Raw genomic sequence first — 18,679 nt, 5'->3', positions numbered from 1 at the left:
AATATTGAATATTTTTTCATATTCATAAATATTTTCAAAGAAGAAATTTGATGATATTTTTTCACATTCATAAATGTTTTCAAATTTGATTTGTCATTTTCTAAAAAAATATTAGATGAAACTAAATATTTTTTCACGACCCCCCGCACCCGTCAACGAATGTAAATGCTCCCTCCCTCCTCTACTCATCTCCTCTATATAGTGTAATAATTTTTATCAAAAAAATAAAAAAAAGTTACTAATGGCGCACCAGGAGAGGGTGCGCCATTGTTATCAATAAAAAAATTACTTATGGCGCACCCCTCGGTGGTGTGCCATTGCTATGGATGTACTTATGGCGCACCCCTGGGTGGTGCGCCATTACTATCCCTTTCCCCCCTCTATCCCTTTCCCCCTCACCCCCCGCGCTAGATCAAATCCCTAGCCCCCTCGCCCCCCGCGCCAGATCCCTTTCCCCCTCGCCGCTGATGACCCCTTTCCAGCGCGCCCCGCCCCCACCTCCAGCGCTCCTCCACCCATCACCACCGCAGCTCTTCCAGCCCTCACCACCGCAGGCCGCCGCCACCCCCGAGCATCCCTCTAGTTCGATTTGAACTCATCAGATCGCGCGGTGACCGCGGCCCCCTCGTCGTTGCCGCGACCACCGTCGTCATCGTCGCGCGGGAAGACGTCCAGGAAGATCACCGCGTTTGACTTCTTCCATTCAGGGAACCAGCTCGAGTCGGGGTCTCACGTAGCCGCCGCCATCGCTGCCTTCTTCGTTCGTCCGCCCACATCTCGTCGCCCCAACCGCTGCTCTTGCCCGTCCCCGGCCTCGTCGAGCTCTCCTCCGGCCCTCCCCATGGTGAGCCTCCTCCACCCCCCACCCGTTCCCCCCTCTGTCGCATGCACCCGTCGCCCCCGTCGGCCGCCCCTTCCCCCTGTTGCTCCCATCGTTGATGGTTCTGCTGCCGCTGCTCTGTTGTTTTGCCGCCACTGCTGACGCTGCTTGCTCTGCTGCGCTGCTGCCTGTCCTCGCACAGCCGCCCGCGTCCCGCGCGTCCTGGCCTCGCGCCACGCCAGCGCCCGCCTCTGCAAGCCGGCGCACCGTCCGCCCTGCTGCCCCATGGCCTACTGCCTCCCCTTGTGCGTGCTGCGTGCTGCTGCTGCTGCTGGCATATTGACGAGGACAACAGGCCAGAAGTGAATAGCATGCAGCTGCAGCCCCCACAGATACTTTGTTTTGTTTTGAAAAAGACGATATATGAAATGTGAGAATTCTTAAAAGATGAATTACCGTGAAGTAGCTTGGTCGTGCCAAGAAAATGCTGCATTTTTGGTACTTGAAAGGTTTATGCTGATTCAGCAAATCCATGTGGCCTATTGAAAATTTAGAACTTGTGATCAGGAGATGTTTCGGAAAAAGGAGTGTAGGTACTATTCTTGTGTTGGGATAATTTTGTAGATTTTTAGGAGCTAGGGGAAATAAGGTTGTAGTTGTAAACTGAAAATGGATCAGAATGGAAAAGTGGGTGTTTCTCTCGAAAATTTCAAAAGAGTAGGATGGTTCTTTGTTCAAAAATGATTTATAGGAATTATAGGGTCTCCCAAAAATTTTGTGGCAATTTTATAAAAATTATTTGAATTAGTTTTAGTGCAACAGAGGCAACTCAGAGTTTGAAAATGGCATTAAAGGAATTTGTTTTTGGGGTTAATTCTATTATGAAATAATTCCTACTGTTATTTAAAATATAAATGAAATGATTTGGAACACCAAGCAAGAGTTACGTTTCAAGTTGCTGAACCTTTTCATATAAGCTTGCAGAAGATTTAATTGATCATACAGAAAATGAAAAACGAAGGTCATACCGATCCTAGTTGGTATTATTTTTCTCAATTTTAAGTGTTGAATGAACACAGAAAGAGAGTGCTAAGTTATTTCAATATATCAAGTTTCAGAATAATATATAGGATTGTTGGTTTTTAACCTTGGTTGCCATTGTTTCTATTTGTAACGGTCTGAAGAATGACTCATGCTGTTTGTGCTATCGGCTACCTAAAAATCTCTAAGTGAAAGCAACTAGCTGGAGTAGATTTGTGCACACAATACTCCTTCCAAGACAATTTGCTTCCAAGGAGTAGTTTCACTTTGCTTGCAAGGAGTAGTTTCAGTAAAGTTTCAGCATGGTTTCAGTATAGTTTCAGTAGCCGATTTGCTATTCACTGTGTGGTCACTCTATTTTTGAGTACTGACATTAGTTATGTTTGTTAGCATCAAGAAATTTAAATGAAGCTTGTTCTTTTTCAACTGTTCAACTGATGCCATGAAACCGAATATAGTAGTTGAAAACCCTGTTTTTCTTCCTGATCGTGCTAAAATTTGAAGTCCTGTTTGTGTTTTGGTTTTGTTGGTTGACAATTATGTTTAGTTTTTCGTTTCATGGATGCTGTAAAATGTGCAGGTGGTGAGTTGAGGCTCAGCATACAGCTTGTTTGGACTAACCAAGAGGACGAGGTATGTTGCTTGCCCAAGCTAAGTGACACGCGCCAAGTTTTCTGTTATATAATTACCTGTTAGTGCTTAGTTAAACTACATGAAACGGCCATAGCAGATGGATGGTACTAGGTGTTGTTTTGTTTCTTGCTGCTATTAGATCTGGAATGGAAGCTCACATAAGTTGAGCTGAATTTTGTCCATATGAAAGCAGAGGACCATATGGTCTGTGGCCTTTTCATCCATATGAAAGTAGAGGCACATTGTGGTGCTAGTTTGCTGGGTTTTGTCTCCGACCATCATGTCGTGATGATTTTGCAGGTACCCCGAGAGGCCCTTGAGTTTGCCGGAATGTCGATTAACTTCCGTTCCGGCAAATTCGGGTACTCCATATGTCCTATTTTCAGCAAAGGTCATGCTGAAATTTTTCGTGAATTTTAGCATAACTTTGCTAAAAATAGGACATATGGGGTACTTGCGACTAATGCATGCCCCGGGGTATCTTAGTACTTAATTAAGTAGGATCAACTGCCCCTTTATTCTTGCTGCATTAAACCATAGGTGGCAATAGAGCCAAGTGATTAGGCCCAACTTAGAATTCTCCTTCCCTTTTCTTGATAGGGTATATTATTAGAAGATACCCATATATATCAGTCAACCAAGGGTGCCTCGGCATCGATAAACCCTAAATGATGAAAACTTAACTTAGCATTTAGGGGGCCTCAGCGTCGACAAACCCTAAATTATAAAACCTTGGCTTTTAGGGTGCCTCGGTGTCGATAAAAACCTAAATGATGAAAGCTTAGGCTTTTAGGGTGCCTTGGCGTCGACAAACCCTAAATGATAAAAGCTTAGCTTTTAGGATGCCTCGGTGTCGACAAACCCTAAATGATGAGACCATGATCTTGTTCCTTGACAATAACCAACTTTTTGACCAAACCTTTTTCCTATTTAGAGCGAAACATGGCCCACAACGATGAGGCCGGCGGTTCGGGCAAGCAATTCTGGGAGCTGTCCCAGGAGATGGAGGAAGAACCTCACCGCTATGAGGACGCCGCGGAAGACACTGATCCTGACTACACAACCCCTAGTGGTGTCGGGGATGACACCACTGATGGTGCCGCCGAGGATGCCACCACTGATGATGGCAGCGCACGCACAGATGGCAGCCAACCGAAGAGGCAACGGAAGGACCGGCACCCGAACATGCTCGGCACCGTCAAGGAGGAATTTACTGAAGTGAACTCCGACGGGCATCCAATGGAGCCCAAAGAATTAGTCAAGGGGTACTCGGTTCAGCTCGAGTGCATTCTCCGGAGCACCGTCTCGATCAACACCGAGAACCTAAGGCATAAGGACCGAGGGAATTTGCGCAGCCTCCCCTTCACGAAGCTGCACGAACGATACAAGTTCCGCTGACTTTGCAAACACACGCCTCTCAGGGAATAAAGTGAACAGTGCCGCCCTCACGAGGATGAGCACGACCCTGTCTACTTGGAGAAGCGCGGTGAAGAGAATGATTGACAAAGGTGATAGTTATGAGAAGATCAAGGCGAAAATCCTTCGATCAGCGAAGATGACTACAAGGAGTTCAAGATCAAGTGCGAGAGCAGCGCAACCGTGGAATCAAGTCAGTGGGGGAAAGAAATGCGGGAGTTGAACTTAGGGGTCCACCAACTAGGTCCCGGCGGTTACAGAGTGGCGGAGCCTATATGGGACAAGGAGGACGCGGAGCATGCCGAGCAAGGCCTACCACCCCGCTTCGAGAAATACAGTGACAAGCAGACCAGGAACTATGTTAGGGCCCGGTACAAGGAGGACCCGGTAACAAGGGAGCTTACCACGGATCCGAAGACCAAGGCACATGAGCGTGTTTTGGTAAGGAATACACCCCCGCGTAATTAACTCCATATGGTTGCATTCTAATTAATGAAGCCAAATTTCTAAATGGTTCACATTCCTTCCGCAGGAGGCTGAAAGCAGTAGCGCGGGGTCGTCTTAGAGCTCCCCTTGGGACAACACTTTAAATAGGGCGTTGAACATAATGAAAAAGAAGGATAAGCTCAGTAAGCCGTCGTCAGCTGGTCGTGTGGCCGGCAAAGGCTTGTCCACAAAATGGTTGTCATACTATAACGCTGGTGGGCGAAAGGAGAGAAAGACCAGCTCGGAAAGCCAGTCGCGCGAGGTTCAAGAACTCAAGGCACAAGTGGCACGGATTCCGGAGATTGTCCAAGAGCAAGTGCAACAACAACTGGGAACGACGCTCACCGCCATTGTGCCTAGCTTGACTCAGGGGCTGCAGACGTGGATTGCGGGCGGCCAACAGGGGCCGTCCCCGGTTCCCAGCTTCACGGCCAGCAACTCGCACAACGCGCAGGCGGCGCCATTGGTGTCTCCGATGGAGGCGGTATTGGTGTCTCCAGCGCCGGCACGGGCATTGGAGCCTAATGCACCCGGGTGTACGCCGGCCGGCACCTCGGCAGCAAGCGGCCCCTCCGTCAATTGCACGCCCGCCGTTGGCGGTGCCTCGACATTAGTCGAGCTCGACGCCATCATGGTAACTAAGCCTCTCGGCCGATGACTTCATCTCCTTGTCTTTGACTGGGCATCCCTGACGCCCTACATGTTTTCGCAGGGCGCCGCCGACGTTCCATGCACTCTCCTGCACATCGTGGGCGGCGAGTTGATCGATGTCGCCAAGGGCAGAATTGTTCAACCGGGCAACCCCGTGTTTCACGGTAATCCGATGCCACCCATCGTGTATAGGGTTGAACTGGTTCGGGTGCTACCAGGCTGCGACGAGTTGTTACCTCCGATTCGACCCGCTGGGGCCGACGAAGATGATGTGATGACCCTCAGCGCCTGCGTAAGCTGGCCCCTGCTTTGGCCGAAGAGCCAGATTCGTTTGGGGGCGGGGGACACCACCCCATAGACAACACTGCCAGTCGTGCCGGCGCCAAGCCATGGCAAGACCGCCACAACGCTACCGGACATGCCGGACATCCCTATGGCACAGGATCCGGACATGCATATGGCACAGGATCCGGATGACGACGACAACGACGACGGTACGTTTACCAACGTCGATAAGTACTTTGCCGAGCATGGGTACGGTGACGAATTCTTCGAGCCTCCTTCTCAAGAACCCAACCCTGAAAAAGATGACCGCGATCTAGCTGGTACCGCGGAGAAACCCAATTGCAACAGGCGTCATCTGGCGTTCAGTTCTCAGGAGACGCCTCCAGCTGCCGCCTTCACCGAGCCTCAGATAGCCGAGGTGCGAAATATTATCAGCCCCAACACACTCAAGAAGGCGGTCTCTGAGCAGAACTCGATCCCATTACAGTAGATGAAGAAGAAGGGACGGAAATGAAAGAATAACAAGGGTGGTGCGAGCCAGCTGGCACCGAGTACGATCAGTGCTCAGGACGGGCCACCTTCACCTAAGGATATCTCGAGGAGGGTGCATGTGGCGGGTAGGGCAATGCTACCGACTAATCTGCTCAATGCTGCAACCGGTGCTATGCGGAGTCTGCATGACAGTGTTCTTTCTTTGGCGAAGCGGCGTCTTTCCCAGAATGATGTGGCATACCCGGTTTTCGTGGCCAAGGTGCCAGAGGGCAAGGGCTTTGTGGATAGCGCCATTGGGGGTACGATCGTCCTGCGGTTTGATGACATCTTCGCTATGTTTAACCTTCATCCGCTGCACTACACCTTCGTTCGGCTATTTTCGCTGAGTATGGAGATGCGGATCATTAGAGACAAGACCCCGGACATCGTGATAGTCGACCCCTTCTACATGCGTGCCAAGATCTTGGGCGGCGCTGGGGACCGGCAAGTCGCGAGTTCACACCTCGAAGGCGTCATTCTGGCAAACCCAGATAAGGATAAATTCCTCATGCCTTACTTTCCCGAGTAAGTCATCCCCTCACCGCCCCGTAACATATGATTTCTTAGATTTCGATCGTTCTTTTTTTCTAACATTTCGTGTTTTGTGCAGTGACACACATTGCACACTCATCCTCTTAAGCCCGAAATATTCCATAGCCACATATTTCGACCCGGACCGTGAGTCGAAGATAGACTACACAAATATCAAGAAAGTTCTTGATGATGCTCTCCCTGGCTACGCCAGATCTGGAGGCACCTTCAAGAGGCCAGTTCGTAGGTACGACAAGCACGTGTTCACCCACAATACGACGTTCCCCTGCGTCAAGCAGCCGCCTGGCGGTTAGAAGGATGCCTACTACGCCCTCCATCACATGCGGGTGATCGTACGGGACCATAATCACCTTCTGCTACCAAATAATCTCAAAGATTGGGCCACACGCTTGTCGGCAATCTAGGACGCGGACATCAGACAAGAATTCTTTCGCATCCAGTCAGAGTTTGCGGAAATCATCCATCAAGATGTCCTTCGTACCTCGGGGCAGTTCTACCTCAGATCTCAACCGTCCAACAGTGAGATAGAAACAACGCTACAAATGCAGGCTGACAACGCCCGCGATTTCATGACCATCACGAAAGACGGCGGCTTCATCCACGCTCCGGTCCCTGAGTCGAGTCGAAAGTAGTGATGCTATGTAGTTCTGAAATGTCGATTGGCTCATGTTGTAATATTAAACTTTAATGAACTTGTATGTCTCTTTGGTTTGGACAGTCGTTCAACTTATATGTAATCGATGCTATTTATTAGTAGGACCATGAATCGTGCTATTAATGTGTTACTTTTCTCTTCCGATCCATTTGTTGCATACTTATATATTGCTTATGTATTGTCTGTGAATTGTTACTAACGTTTTGTTTGGCTAGTGCATAGAGATGTCGTCGTATGTCATGTACAAGGGTAAGGTTCCCAGAGTCTACGACGACTGGGAGGAGTGTCGGAGACAGGTTCACTGTTTCAGCGGTAACAGTTACAAAGGGTACACCACTAGGGCGGAGGCGGAAGTTAGATACGCGCACTATCTAGCGGGAGAGAGGAGGGAGCGTTGGAGGAACCGGATGAAGACCAGTTTCATCGCGATTATGCTCATCGTGATGACCGCAGCTCTCTTCTATGTGATGGTAGTTTAGATGATCGATATCGACTTGTAATGTGAAGACAAACTTGCTACTCGCGGTCTCTAGACTTGTAATGTTCTAACTTTGTTTGGTATTTTAAATTCAGAGACTAATATGATGAATTGTATTCGGAGACTAATCTTCTATTGTATTCGATAAATCTGCTGTTCATATGTTGTGCTCTCTATATTCTGTGCAATAATATGTTTTGTAACCTGTGCAAATATCAGAAAAGAAAAAAAATCCCTAATATTCATACTAGTGGCGCACCACTCAGCACTTTAGTGGCGCACTGCAAAAAGCACACTAGTGGCGCATCATCAACTAGTGTGCCATTAGTAAGCCAAAGCCCATGGGTAAATATGGCCCCCTGGGAGGCATACTAATGGCGCACCGTGGGATATACTAATGGCGCACTGCCTGGTGCGCCATTAGTATACCAGATACTAATGGCGCACCTGTGGTGCGCCATTAGTAAAAAATTCTAATGGCGTGGTGCTAGTGGCACACCTGTAGTGCGCCATTAGTAGGCAAAACAGGTGCGCCACTAGCAGGCCTTTTCCTAGTAGTGAGGCGTGGTCGGCTCCTTCTGAATCCCCATCTGAACAGTTATCTTCCTCTGGAATACAATCTGGAAATGCAGGAGGGGGCACTTCGCCCACCATGGAGTGGCGTCTGCATGACATTATATTCCCACGCAACGGTCTTCTCTTTTTCTCTACATGTTCAGTACGATTGTGTACAACATCTGACATGCATAATAAAAAAATAGTTAGATTTTGTAAGGCCTAAGGGGTGCATGCAAAAATCAAGTCTGATGGTAGCAAACGAGTGGATGGATCCAAAACTAATGATAGCAGGTAGATTATAGCTTCAATTTAAAAAAATAGACAATGGATCATGTACTGTTTGTTGCCCACCCAACATGAACCACATAGAAGACCCCAGATGAACCAGATAGTAGACAGATACTATTCGTTGCTGCCTCGATATGAGACCCACGGGCATTTTAAAACTCAAGTTTGAACGATAAAGTAGCAGGTAATAATAACCGATATATAACATAAACAAACACGGAAGACTGCGACCTCTCTTCCGGAACTGTGTAGTCCTCAGGTTCATCTGCTCAGTCGATGATGGTAATGCAGTTGGCGTGGCTGCCGACAACGGGGAAGATGATCTGAGGCGGCGAAAGAAAGTCTGCAGGGGGGATCTCTGCTGCAGTGAACGCTTCTATCGATGGTGCACCTCAGTGGGGTGGATGACGGCACGGCAGGAGCAGGACATAACACACATAGTTTTCTTTGACGCCTATCTGAAAATGAAGTAAATTTGTAAGGGCTCCTAAGAATTGGAGGATTCTATAAACTCATGGACAGGAAAAACACGGGAATAGGATAGGAATGCACGTGCAAAACAAAGCATTTGGAAACATAGGATTTCAGTCAACCTGGGTGTTTGGTTCACATGAATTGGAAGAACACAGGAATGGAGAAACATGGTCAAATTAAAGTCAAACCACGTGAAAATGAAAAAAAATAAGAATCTTATTATGCGAGTAATGCAATTAGTTCTGTTCTTCATGCATATTAATTTGAAAAGGACGTCCAAATGAATATTAAAATTCCTACGTTTTTCTTTGAAAGAGACACCAAAGGAAAGAAATCCTCCAGTTTTGCTGTGCTCCACTCCTTCTAACCAAATGCACGAATAGTAGTACCATAGTAGTTCCATAGCAAAGGATCCCTGAGGGATTGACATGAATGCAGAGGAACAAAGTGGTGCGACGAGTGTACAACCTCTTTGGCATAGCCTTGTGGACCTCAGCATCATTGGGTTGGACGTGGAGGATGGTGATGCTGGTGTGACTGTCGGAGGCGGGGAAGAAGATCTAAGGCCTCTGGAAACGGCACCGAGGGTACTGCTCCGCTGTGATGGACGGTTCCATCGTTGGAGCAGTTCCGGTGAGGTGTACGGCGGCGAGGCTGAAGCAGGACAAGACAGACAACGTTAAGCTGAAGTGGGACTCTAATATCATCTGCAATAGATGATGAAAAATACATCACCAAAAAGTGCTAGATGTAAAACGCATCAGCCGCACCACGGCCGCTCCGACAGATCCTGTAAGTACTGTTCACTCTGAACTTAACTGAAGAAACTGAACTTTACAGTTGAAACTGAATTTTACTATCGAAACTAATTGAACTAGTAGCAGAGCAGGGCAGCAGCATGAACTAGAGCAAGAGCGGAGCAGCAGCGCGACTGACAGCAATAGCAGAGCAGAGCAGCAGCACAAACGAAAGCAAGAGCAGTGTAGCAGTGTGACCGACAGCAAGAATAGAGCCATTGCGCGAGCGAGAGCCGGAGCAGCTGCAGCTAGTGCCGGTGTGGAAGTCGCCGCCGAGGAAGCAATGACATGGGGGAGAGACGACGTGGATGATGTGGCCGGCGACGGCGCCGTCGATGGAGACCCGCCATGGCTGCTCGGTATCGAGCACCGGCATCCCCGTGAGATCGAATAAAAGATAAAATGCAGCGGTGAGTGCAGAACCTCCTTGGTGGCACCGAGTTGGCCTCGTCTTCATCGGAGGAATTGGTGAGGGTGCTATGGTTCTGGTGGGGCAGGTCAAGACGGTGCTGTGGGGATTGAGGTCGCACGATAGACGTGGCGAACGTCAGGGCAGCTCCTTGGAGGTGGAGGACGGGGCGGCTGATCCGGCGGGATGACGAGATCGACGACGGATCCTCATCCGGTGCGGTGGATGAGGGACGGCGAGCTGTTGTGGTGGATGATGTAGTCGGGGAAGAGCCTCCGGCTGGGCGGCGGTCGGGAGGCCGACGGAGGAGCATGGGGTTTCGCGGGTTTTGGCGGCCTCGGTGTATGAATGGGGGGGGAAGGGGAAGGGAGGGGGGAGCCATGGCTTAGGGACGCGCTTGTCCGAAATGTAGGGTAAGTTACCAGCATACCCCCATTGGTTTTGCCACCGCGACGTGGAGCTTCATTTCCGGCTGAGGGGTAGAAGGGGGATTTCGCGTGTCTGGGCTGCGGGACCGATTTCGGATGAGGAGGGAGTTTTCGCGCGTGTCAAAATTTTGGGATAACAAGGCGCGGTGCGGGTTGAAGAGGCGGGAGTTTCAAAGCAGGTGAGACAAAAGATACTCGAGCTTGAAAATTTCGGGATAACAAGGTGCAGATTCCTTGTTCGGCAGAACAAACTTAACGTGTAAAAGAACAATTCATACAGGACACAAGAGAGTCATGTCCCCTTTTACTATATTGCTATAGATGCCATTGAAAAACTACAAGAAAAATGTAAAAATATCGGGAGAACAAGATTACCCTACCAAATCGATTCACACTTTCCTCAACAACAACAAAAAACAAATCAATTCCCACCAAAAGAAAGATTAATGTCTCTTTTTATATGATTACAAATGCCAGGATATCGAATTTCAATTTTTGAATCCAAGTTGTTGAATTCGAATGTATCATTAGGTGACCTTGCGGTTTATAATTGATGTAGTCGTACATTTTGATCTTCCATCATATATGAACATTTTACTCCACCATGTGAACATATATATTGTCGTCTACCATATGGACTAAATTTGGATCAATTTTCCTTATTTGAATACGATTGTTGTCAAGTTATGCAATAATTTAAATATTATCTTGATAACAAAAAACATGCATATAGCAGTCATCATATTTCACTATGCACTACATGTACCATACGATCTCCAATTCAAATATTTGTATCCATTTTATGTTGAATTCAAATCATAGTACATTGGTCTAGGTACCGAGATGTTCGGGATAATCTAAACCCTGTTTTCATATGTATACTTTTTGGCTGAATTGGGATAGGTTTTGGTATTAGCTTCTTGCAAAACCGGAGATTCTCTCAACAAGCCTCGTGGTTCTGAGAGGGAACGTGTCACCTTTGTGTGCGAAACGATATACGCTGCCTCCCCCCTGATTTTCTTTATAGAGGCAACATAGAACTATATGAGTGCCCTGTTAAATTTTGGAATTATTTCGGGTTCGTTTGGCCTTTTTATACATTAATTGAGCTTCTGGACTTTTAATGTGCATAATCCAAATTTGAACTGCAGGCACATGCTCCGGTGCACCAAATTTGGTTGAAAAATCACATGTGTGTCCTTGGTTGAATTTCTAGGTCCCATGGAAGAAATGAGAATGAAATTCAAACATCTGGGCATCGTGACTCGGCCGAGAACATCGAGAAACTTGGATTTTAAATTCATGTAAATCCAAAACTCGCCTGGAAATCATGAAACTTGGCATGGTGTCATGTCATGGCACTAACATGTTGTGGTAAAAAATTGGCCCGATTTGGAACAAGTTTTGGTATAGGGGCCGTTTGGATTATGCCCACACCAGCCCGACCAAAACGACGGCATGCCAAAATTTTGGCGAAGGAAATAGCCGCCGGGAACTTGCCCACACGCTAGTGCGGAATCACAACGACTGGCCAAAAAGTTGGTTGTGAGCCAAAAATTTGGCTGCGATCCAAACACTGACCCAACCTGTGGTCAACAACCAAAATTTGGGAAGGGCAGCTTGGGGCTGCCATCCAAACAGCCCCATAAGCTTCTTGCAAACCAAAGCTTCTCTCAAGAAAGCTCGTGGTTCTAAGAGGGAACGTGCCACCTTTGAGTGCGAAACGATATACGTTGCCCCCCTTGAGTTTCTTTACAAAGGCAACATAGAACTACATGAGTGCCCTGTTAAATTTTGGAATTATTCCAGGTTCGTTTGTCGTTTTTTATACATTAATTGAGTTTCTGGTCATTTAATGTGCATAAGTCAAATTTGAACTACAAGCACATGGTCTCGTGCACCAAAGTTGGTTGAAAAATCACATCTGTGTCCTCGGGTGAATTTCTAGGTCCCATGCAAGAAATGAGAATAAAACTCAAACATCTGGGCGTCGTGGCTCGGCCGAGAACATTGAGAAACTTGGTTTTAAAATTCTCGTAAATCCAAAACACGTTTGAAAATCATGAAACTTGGCATGGTGTCATGTCATGGTACTACCATGCTGTGGTAAAATAATTGGCCGAATAGGAACAAATTTTGGCATGAGCTTCTTGCAAACTGAAGCTTCTCTCAAGAAGGCTCGTGGTTCTGAGAGGGAACGTGCCACCTTTAAGTGCGAAACGATATACGCTGTCCCCCCTTGAGTTTATTTACAAAGGCAACATAGAACTACATGAGTGCCCTGTTAAATTTTGGAATTATTCCATGTTCGTTTGGCCTTTTTTATACATTAATTGAGTTTCTGGTCATTTAATGTGCATAATTCAAATTTGAACTACAAGCACATGCTCCCGTGCACCAAAGTTGGTTGAAAAATCACATCTGTGTCCTCGGGTGAATTTGTAGGTCCCATGCAAGAAATGGGAATAAAAATTCAAACATCTGGGCATCGTGGCTCGGCCGAGAACATTGAGAAACTTGGTTTTAAAATCATGAAACTTGGCATGGTGTCATGTCATGGTAGTACAATGCTGTGGTAAAAAAATTGGCCGAATGGGAACAAATCTTGGTATGAGCTTCTTGCAAACCGGAGCTTCTCTCAAGAAGGCTCGTGGTTCTGAGAGGGAACGTGTCACCTTTGTGTGCATAATTCAAATTTGAAATACAAGCACATGCTCCAGTGCACCAAAGTTGGTTGAAAAATCACATGTGTGTCCTCGGGTAAATTTCTAGGTTCCATGCAAGAAATGGGAATGAAATACAAAGTTCTGGGCGTCGTGGCTGGGCTGGAAACATTGAGAAACTTAGTTTTTTAATTCCTGTAAATCCAAAACATGCATGAAAATAATGAAACTTGGCTTGGTGCCATGACATGGCACCAACATTCTGTGGTAATTTTGTAGTCCGATTTGCGAAGGCGCACACATTAACAATCAACAAAGTCATTTTGGAACAAGTGTTGTCACGCGTTACAATCGGAAACACAAGTATTATTGAAACCGTGGGCGTTCTATTTACTACTCCATTTACGTGCCGCCACGCGTCCCCTTTTTTTGATTAGCTAGGAGGCGCCGTGCAGGGTGGCTATTTGAGTACGAGAGGCGTGCGATCAGACCCCTGCGCGTGCTTGTCGGGAGGAGAGCCCTTTGACCTCCGTCTGCCGTCCACCTCTCTCCCAAGGTCTCCATTAATGGCGCCCGAGCCTCTGTTTAATGGCGTGGCTATGTCTCACTCGATTGAGATTTAAGAGAGAAAAAAGAAAATCTGAAAGCACGGATCTTGATGTAAGATCCGACGGACCTATATAGCATCTACTGCGACTTATAGGAAGACTAATGAATATATAAGGATGACGAAAGTGGATAATAATTGTCTTACATAATTAGGAAGATAATTAAAAAAGCCACATGCGGCTACACCCGAAATACACAAGGACAAAAGAAGAAGGAAGACAATGATCTGGCTCGCTGATCTCTACTTTCTTGATGCGTTGCTGTAGGCCGCGGGAACTAGTCTCCGCGGCGAGCGGCGATGAGCTCTTTCGTGTCCTCAAGACGCTGCTTGAGAGCATCCACGGATTCCTCCACCAGCCTTTGGCGCTCGATGCGGAGCATGTCATTCTCATCCATAAGTTTCTTGACGATGACACCGATCCTCTTCAACAAGGCACTGGTCTCCTCCTGCTGGTCTGCACTTCGGACGATCTTCGCCCTCAGTAGGTTGCGCTCGGCCCGGAGCCTCTCATTGCCCTCCCTTAGTTGCCGGATGACGTTGGTAGCCTGTTCCAACGAGGCTCTCATGTCGTCCTGCAACCTCGCCCAGCAGGAGATCTGATCCATCTGGCTATGGACAATCGCATGCATGCGCCTGTAAGAGTCGTTGCCTGCCCGCGAGACATTTTCCCAGGCCGCCGCGGCGCGGTGGGACATCTCTGCTGCATTCATGGCGCGGCAGGACATCTCTGCTGCTTCCGCGGCGCAGCCGGACCGGTCTGCTACATCGACAGTGCGGCGGGACCTCCGTGCTGCTTCGGCAGCGTGGCAGGACCTCTGTGCTGCTACTTCCGCGCGGCGGGACATGTTGGCTGCTTTCGCGGCGAGGCAGGACATCTCTCGTGCTTCCGCTTCCATGCTCGCCTCTCCCTGGTGGTAATCTCTCAACCCAGAACTCACGCTGGCCATGGCAGACGCAAGGGAAGGATGCTGAATGACTTGTTTGTTTTTGTGGATGAGGAGTTGAGGAGGAATGTGCAGTCATCTTGGCATAGTAGTATTTATAACCGAGTACTAATACGCTCCTAAGTGGGAAACCGTTTAGGTTGTGATCGGTGTGAACAGGTTTGCAATTAAATACAGTGCGGTAGTAGTAGTAATTTGGAATGTGATGAGACGCAAGCTCAAAATTTATTGACGGTTCTAGTTTCGAAGTGCGGCACTATTCCTGGATGGCGTAACGTGGACACGTGTTCTCGGCCGTGGTGTAGCATATGCCATGGTAGTTCTTTTTCTACTGCTGTGTACGTGCAATAACTGGCACCGTCGGATACATATCATACGGTTATTGGGGCGTTCGATAGGAATAGCCACATGGCGAGCTATAGGGTAGTCTTTTTTCAAACACATTAAACCTATCTCTTGGGACTTCTCGCACACACCATCTCTAGCTCCCTAGGTCGAGGCCACCCACATACACTTGTACTCTGAGTTTAGTATGTTATATAGGAAGAGAAGAGGTGCACGCATGCACTCGTCCTCTCACACATGCATCTGTTTTTTCTCGAAAAGGAGGATGATGACCCCCGGTCTCTGCATCTGGGAGTCACACACGCATCTGTAACTACGAATTGTAGTGTTCTCAACCATCCGATTGGCTCTATCATAGGATTCACGTTGCTCCTTGGCCTTGAGATTGAGAAGTTTAAAACACGAAGGTTAAGCTGGAGGCGCGATGTTTTGGTTAATGTGCGGGCCGCACATGGCACCAACGCGACACGAGCTTCAGCTGCCTGGTGCGCAGTCCGGTGAGTTGTCCAACACAACCAGGCCCTGCTTGGTATCCACCTCGACTTATGCGCAGAGAAATTAGGGTCGGAGGGAGTACTACTAGTAGTAGTACTACTTTGATGAGTCGCGTCAACTCGCACAAGTATGAAACACTTCGTGAACAAACAAGCATATACTCCCTCCATTCCAAAATACTACTCTACTTGACTTCCATTCGTCCAAAAATGGATGTACCTATATACTAAAACATGTCTTGATACATCTATATTTTGACAAATGGAAGGCATGTATTGTGGAACGAAGGGAGTGCTTGTCATCAAAATGGATAAAAAGGGACGTATCTAGAACTAAAATACGTCTACATACATCTCCTTTTATCCATTTTGATGACAAGTAGTACTTCTTACCCAAAGGAACTCTATATCCAACAAACACAAAATATCCATTCGACTGTTGGAAATTACTGATCTGATGTCAAAGTAATTGCTGCATCGCCACCAAAACCCACCATTTCTTAAGCAAAAGTAGACCGAGCTAATCCCTATACTAGCATATTACTAAGATAAACAGAAGGCACTGTAGAAACATTTAGGACGTGAGCTTGTCAATCTGAATGTGGAGGGACACCAGCTTAGCCCCGGCCAGCAGCTTGGGCGGAACTGTGAAGAAGGTCAGCTCCTGCACGGTGACATCGCCGGGATCCTTGCTGCTTGTCACTTCCATTTCCACCTTGACGGCGTCGGTCGTGCCTTTGGGCTCCCCCGACGGGAAGTTCGCCCACAGCTTGGCCACGTAGTGCGGCAGTGGGGACGCCCCCGCTCTGATGCAGACGACTGACACGGCGATAGGCGCGCCGATGTCGAGCACATCGCCGACCAAGAAAAACATGCGGCCGTCCTCCTCCGCGAACAGCAAGAGCCGCGGATCCGACAGTGGCACTTGCAGCTGGAGCACCTTGCCGTACTGGATCCTGTGCACGGGCATGGGATGCGCGGTGCTGATGTCGTGGTAGAGCGTCGGCGGCGGGCCTTCGTAGCCGCAGACGGGCACGGGGCATTTGCAGGGCGTGAGCGGACACATGCTCTGGTGATCAGCGAGCTTGTGGTAAGTGACGTAGAGTCCACAGCCTTTGTGCGGGCACTCCACCCTCACCGACGAAAGGACGGCGTCCACCACTGTGTTCGCACGTCGAAGCCACCGCCGCGCTCGCACTTCTGGCACTGCCTCTGGTTCCCGGGGCGCTCGACGTGGCAGTCCGCGCAGGCCAGGTGCCCTCCCTTGCACTACAGAAATCAACCGAACATCACATCAATCAAGAAACCTGCACCTTGCTCGATCAGCCGAACGGACGAGGTGTATTCGAACCTCATACACTGGAGGCATCAAGGGGCGGAGGCACAAGGGGCAGTGGGGCACGGTGAGGTCCATCGAGACCTTAGAGAGCTCCATCGTTGGGTCCTGTTCCGTCTGCATGATCTCGCCCTCCTCGTGCACAACCATCTCTCGCTTTGGGGCCGGGGAATTACAAAGCTTTACCATCACATATTTGTACTACTTCAAGGTGCATTAAATCAACACATGCAAGTATCAAAAGGAGAGTCACGACATGCATGCATGCATTGTAATTAATGCATCGGTAAATGCAAATTATTGAAATATATCGAGTGCAGTGCTTTGATGTGTCGCGTCAACTTGTACATCAACGAGAAGTTTGATTATCCTCTCCCTCGCGGACTTAACTGCACCTGGCTTTGGCTATATGACAGGTTGGCCACCCACTTGTCGGGCCCACCTGTCATACACGCAAAGGCAGGAGCGTCCCTCCCTCGCCCATGAGCGTGGTGGATGGCAAGACTAGGAGAAGCTTTCGCTACACGCTCTTCCTCCCGCACGCGATGGACATGCAGCAGTTCAATTAGTGTCAGATGGCCAGAAGCGTACTGTAGTACTCCTCTAGTGTAGTAATACTCCATCATTGTTCGACTTCCTGAAGAGGCGAAGAGCCAAGCGCAGCCCGGACACTCATGTAGCAGTTTCATGTGTAGAGTAGTCTAGGATAGCGTGTACCATGCATGTAAGCTTAAAATTGTTGGGGTCGGCTCCATGCTATGTGACCGTCTCGAAGTTTTTTAGAAAAAATAAAATAGTCTTCTGGCCCTACCTGTCATCCTGGTGATTGTAGTTTGCACGCTCATCTGGTCAAGACAGAAATATATTTTTTAATTTGTGGTGGGTAAATGTTAGAGGTTGCAGCAAATATATTGTACACTGTGTGTCTTTCAGCCAAGTTTAGAGGCAAGCATGTGGGTCCAGTGCTATGATGTGTCGCGTCAACTCATACAACGAGGAGAAGCTTGATTTTACTACTACACGCCTTCTCCCTCGCCCATGTGCGCGGTTGCTTGCAAACGAGGACAGGCTTTTGCTTATAGTACTACAACAAGCTATCCCTCCTGCTCGCGGTGGACAGACATGCAACAGTGGATTCTACACTGTAGAAGCAGTAGTATTAACATCATTGTTCGTCTTCTCGAAGAGGCGAAGAGCCAAGCGCAACCCGAACGTGGCAGTTGCGAACATTGAGCACGCATATAGCTAGGCTCTTGCATGAGACAAAATTGCTATGTGAGCCCACTATTATACTAGTACGTACTGGAGTACTTGCTAGTATAGCCTTGTAAACCAAAAAGGAGTATTTGCCTTTCTAGAGATTTCAACAAGTGACTAGACTACACCGAGACGGAGTATATATGGAGCAAAACGAGTGAATCTGCACCGTAAATAAATACGTAGTTCTCTCGTTTTCCTCTCCGAGGTGCACAATATTGAGTATACTGACTAGTCTCTTTTTGACACGCAATTACGTTTTTTTGACACAGTACAGACGCAAGCGCTCATATACACGCGCATACACTCACCCCTATGAACGCACACACGCACACCCTACCCCTATGAGCACCTCTAAAAGGCTGAGCCGGCACTATCATCTTGAAATTTACGAAGTCACCATAGGCACCTCGTCGTCGACGGGAACGTCTCTTGACACGCGATAGACGCGAGTGGCAGTCGCCTCCATAGGTGCTTGAATGCCAAGGTGGGAGGGTAGCGGTTCCCGAGACGTTGAATGGTCAATGA

Source organism: Triticum aestivum, chromosome 3D, assembly GCF_018294505.1.
Source record: "Triticum aestivum cultivar Chinese Spring chromosome 3D, IWGSC CS RefSeq v2.1, whole genome shotgun sequence".
NCBI classification, from domain to species: domain Eukaryota; kingdom Viridiplantae; phylum Streptophyta; class Magnoliopsida; order Poales; family Poaceae; genus Triticum; species Triticum aestivum.
This window is presented reverse-complemented; position numbering follows the sequence as displayed.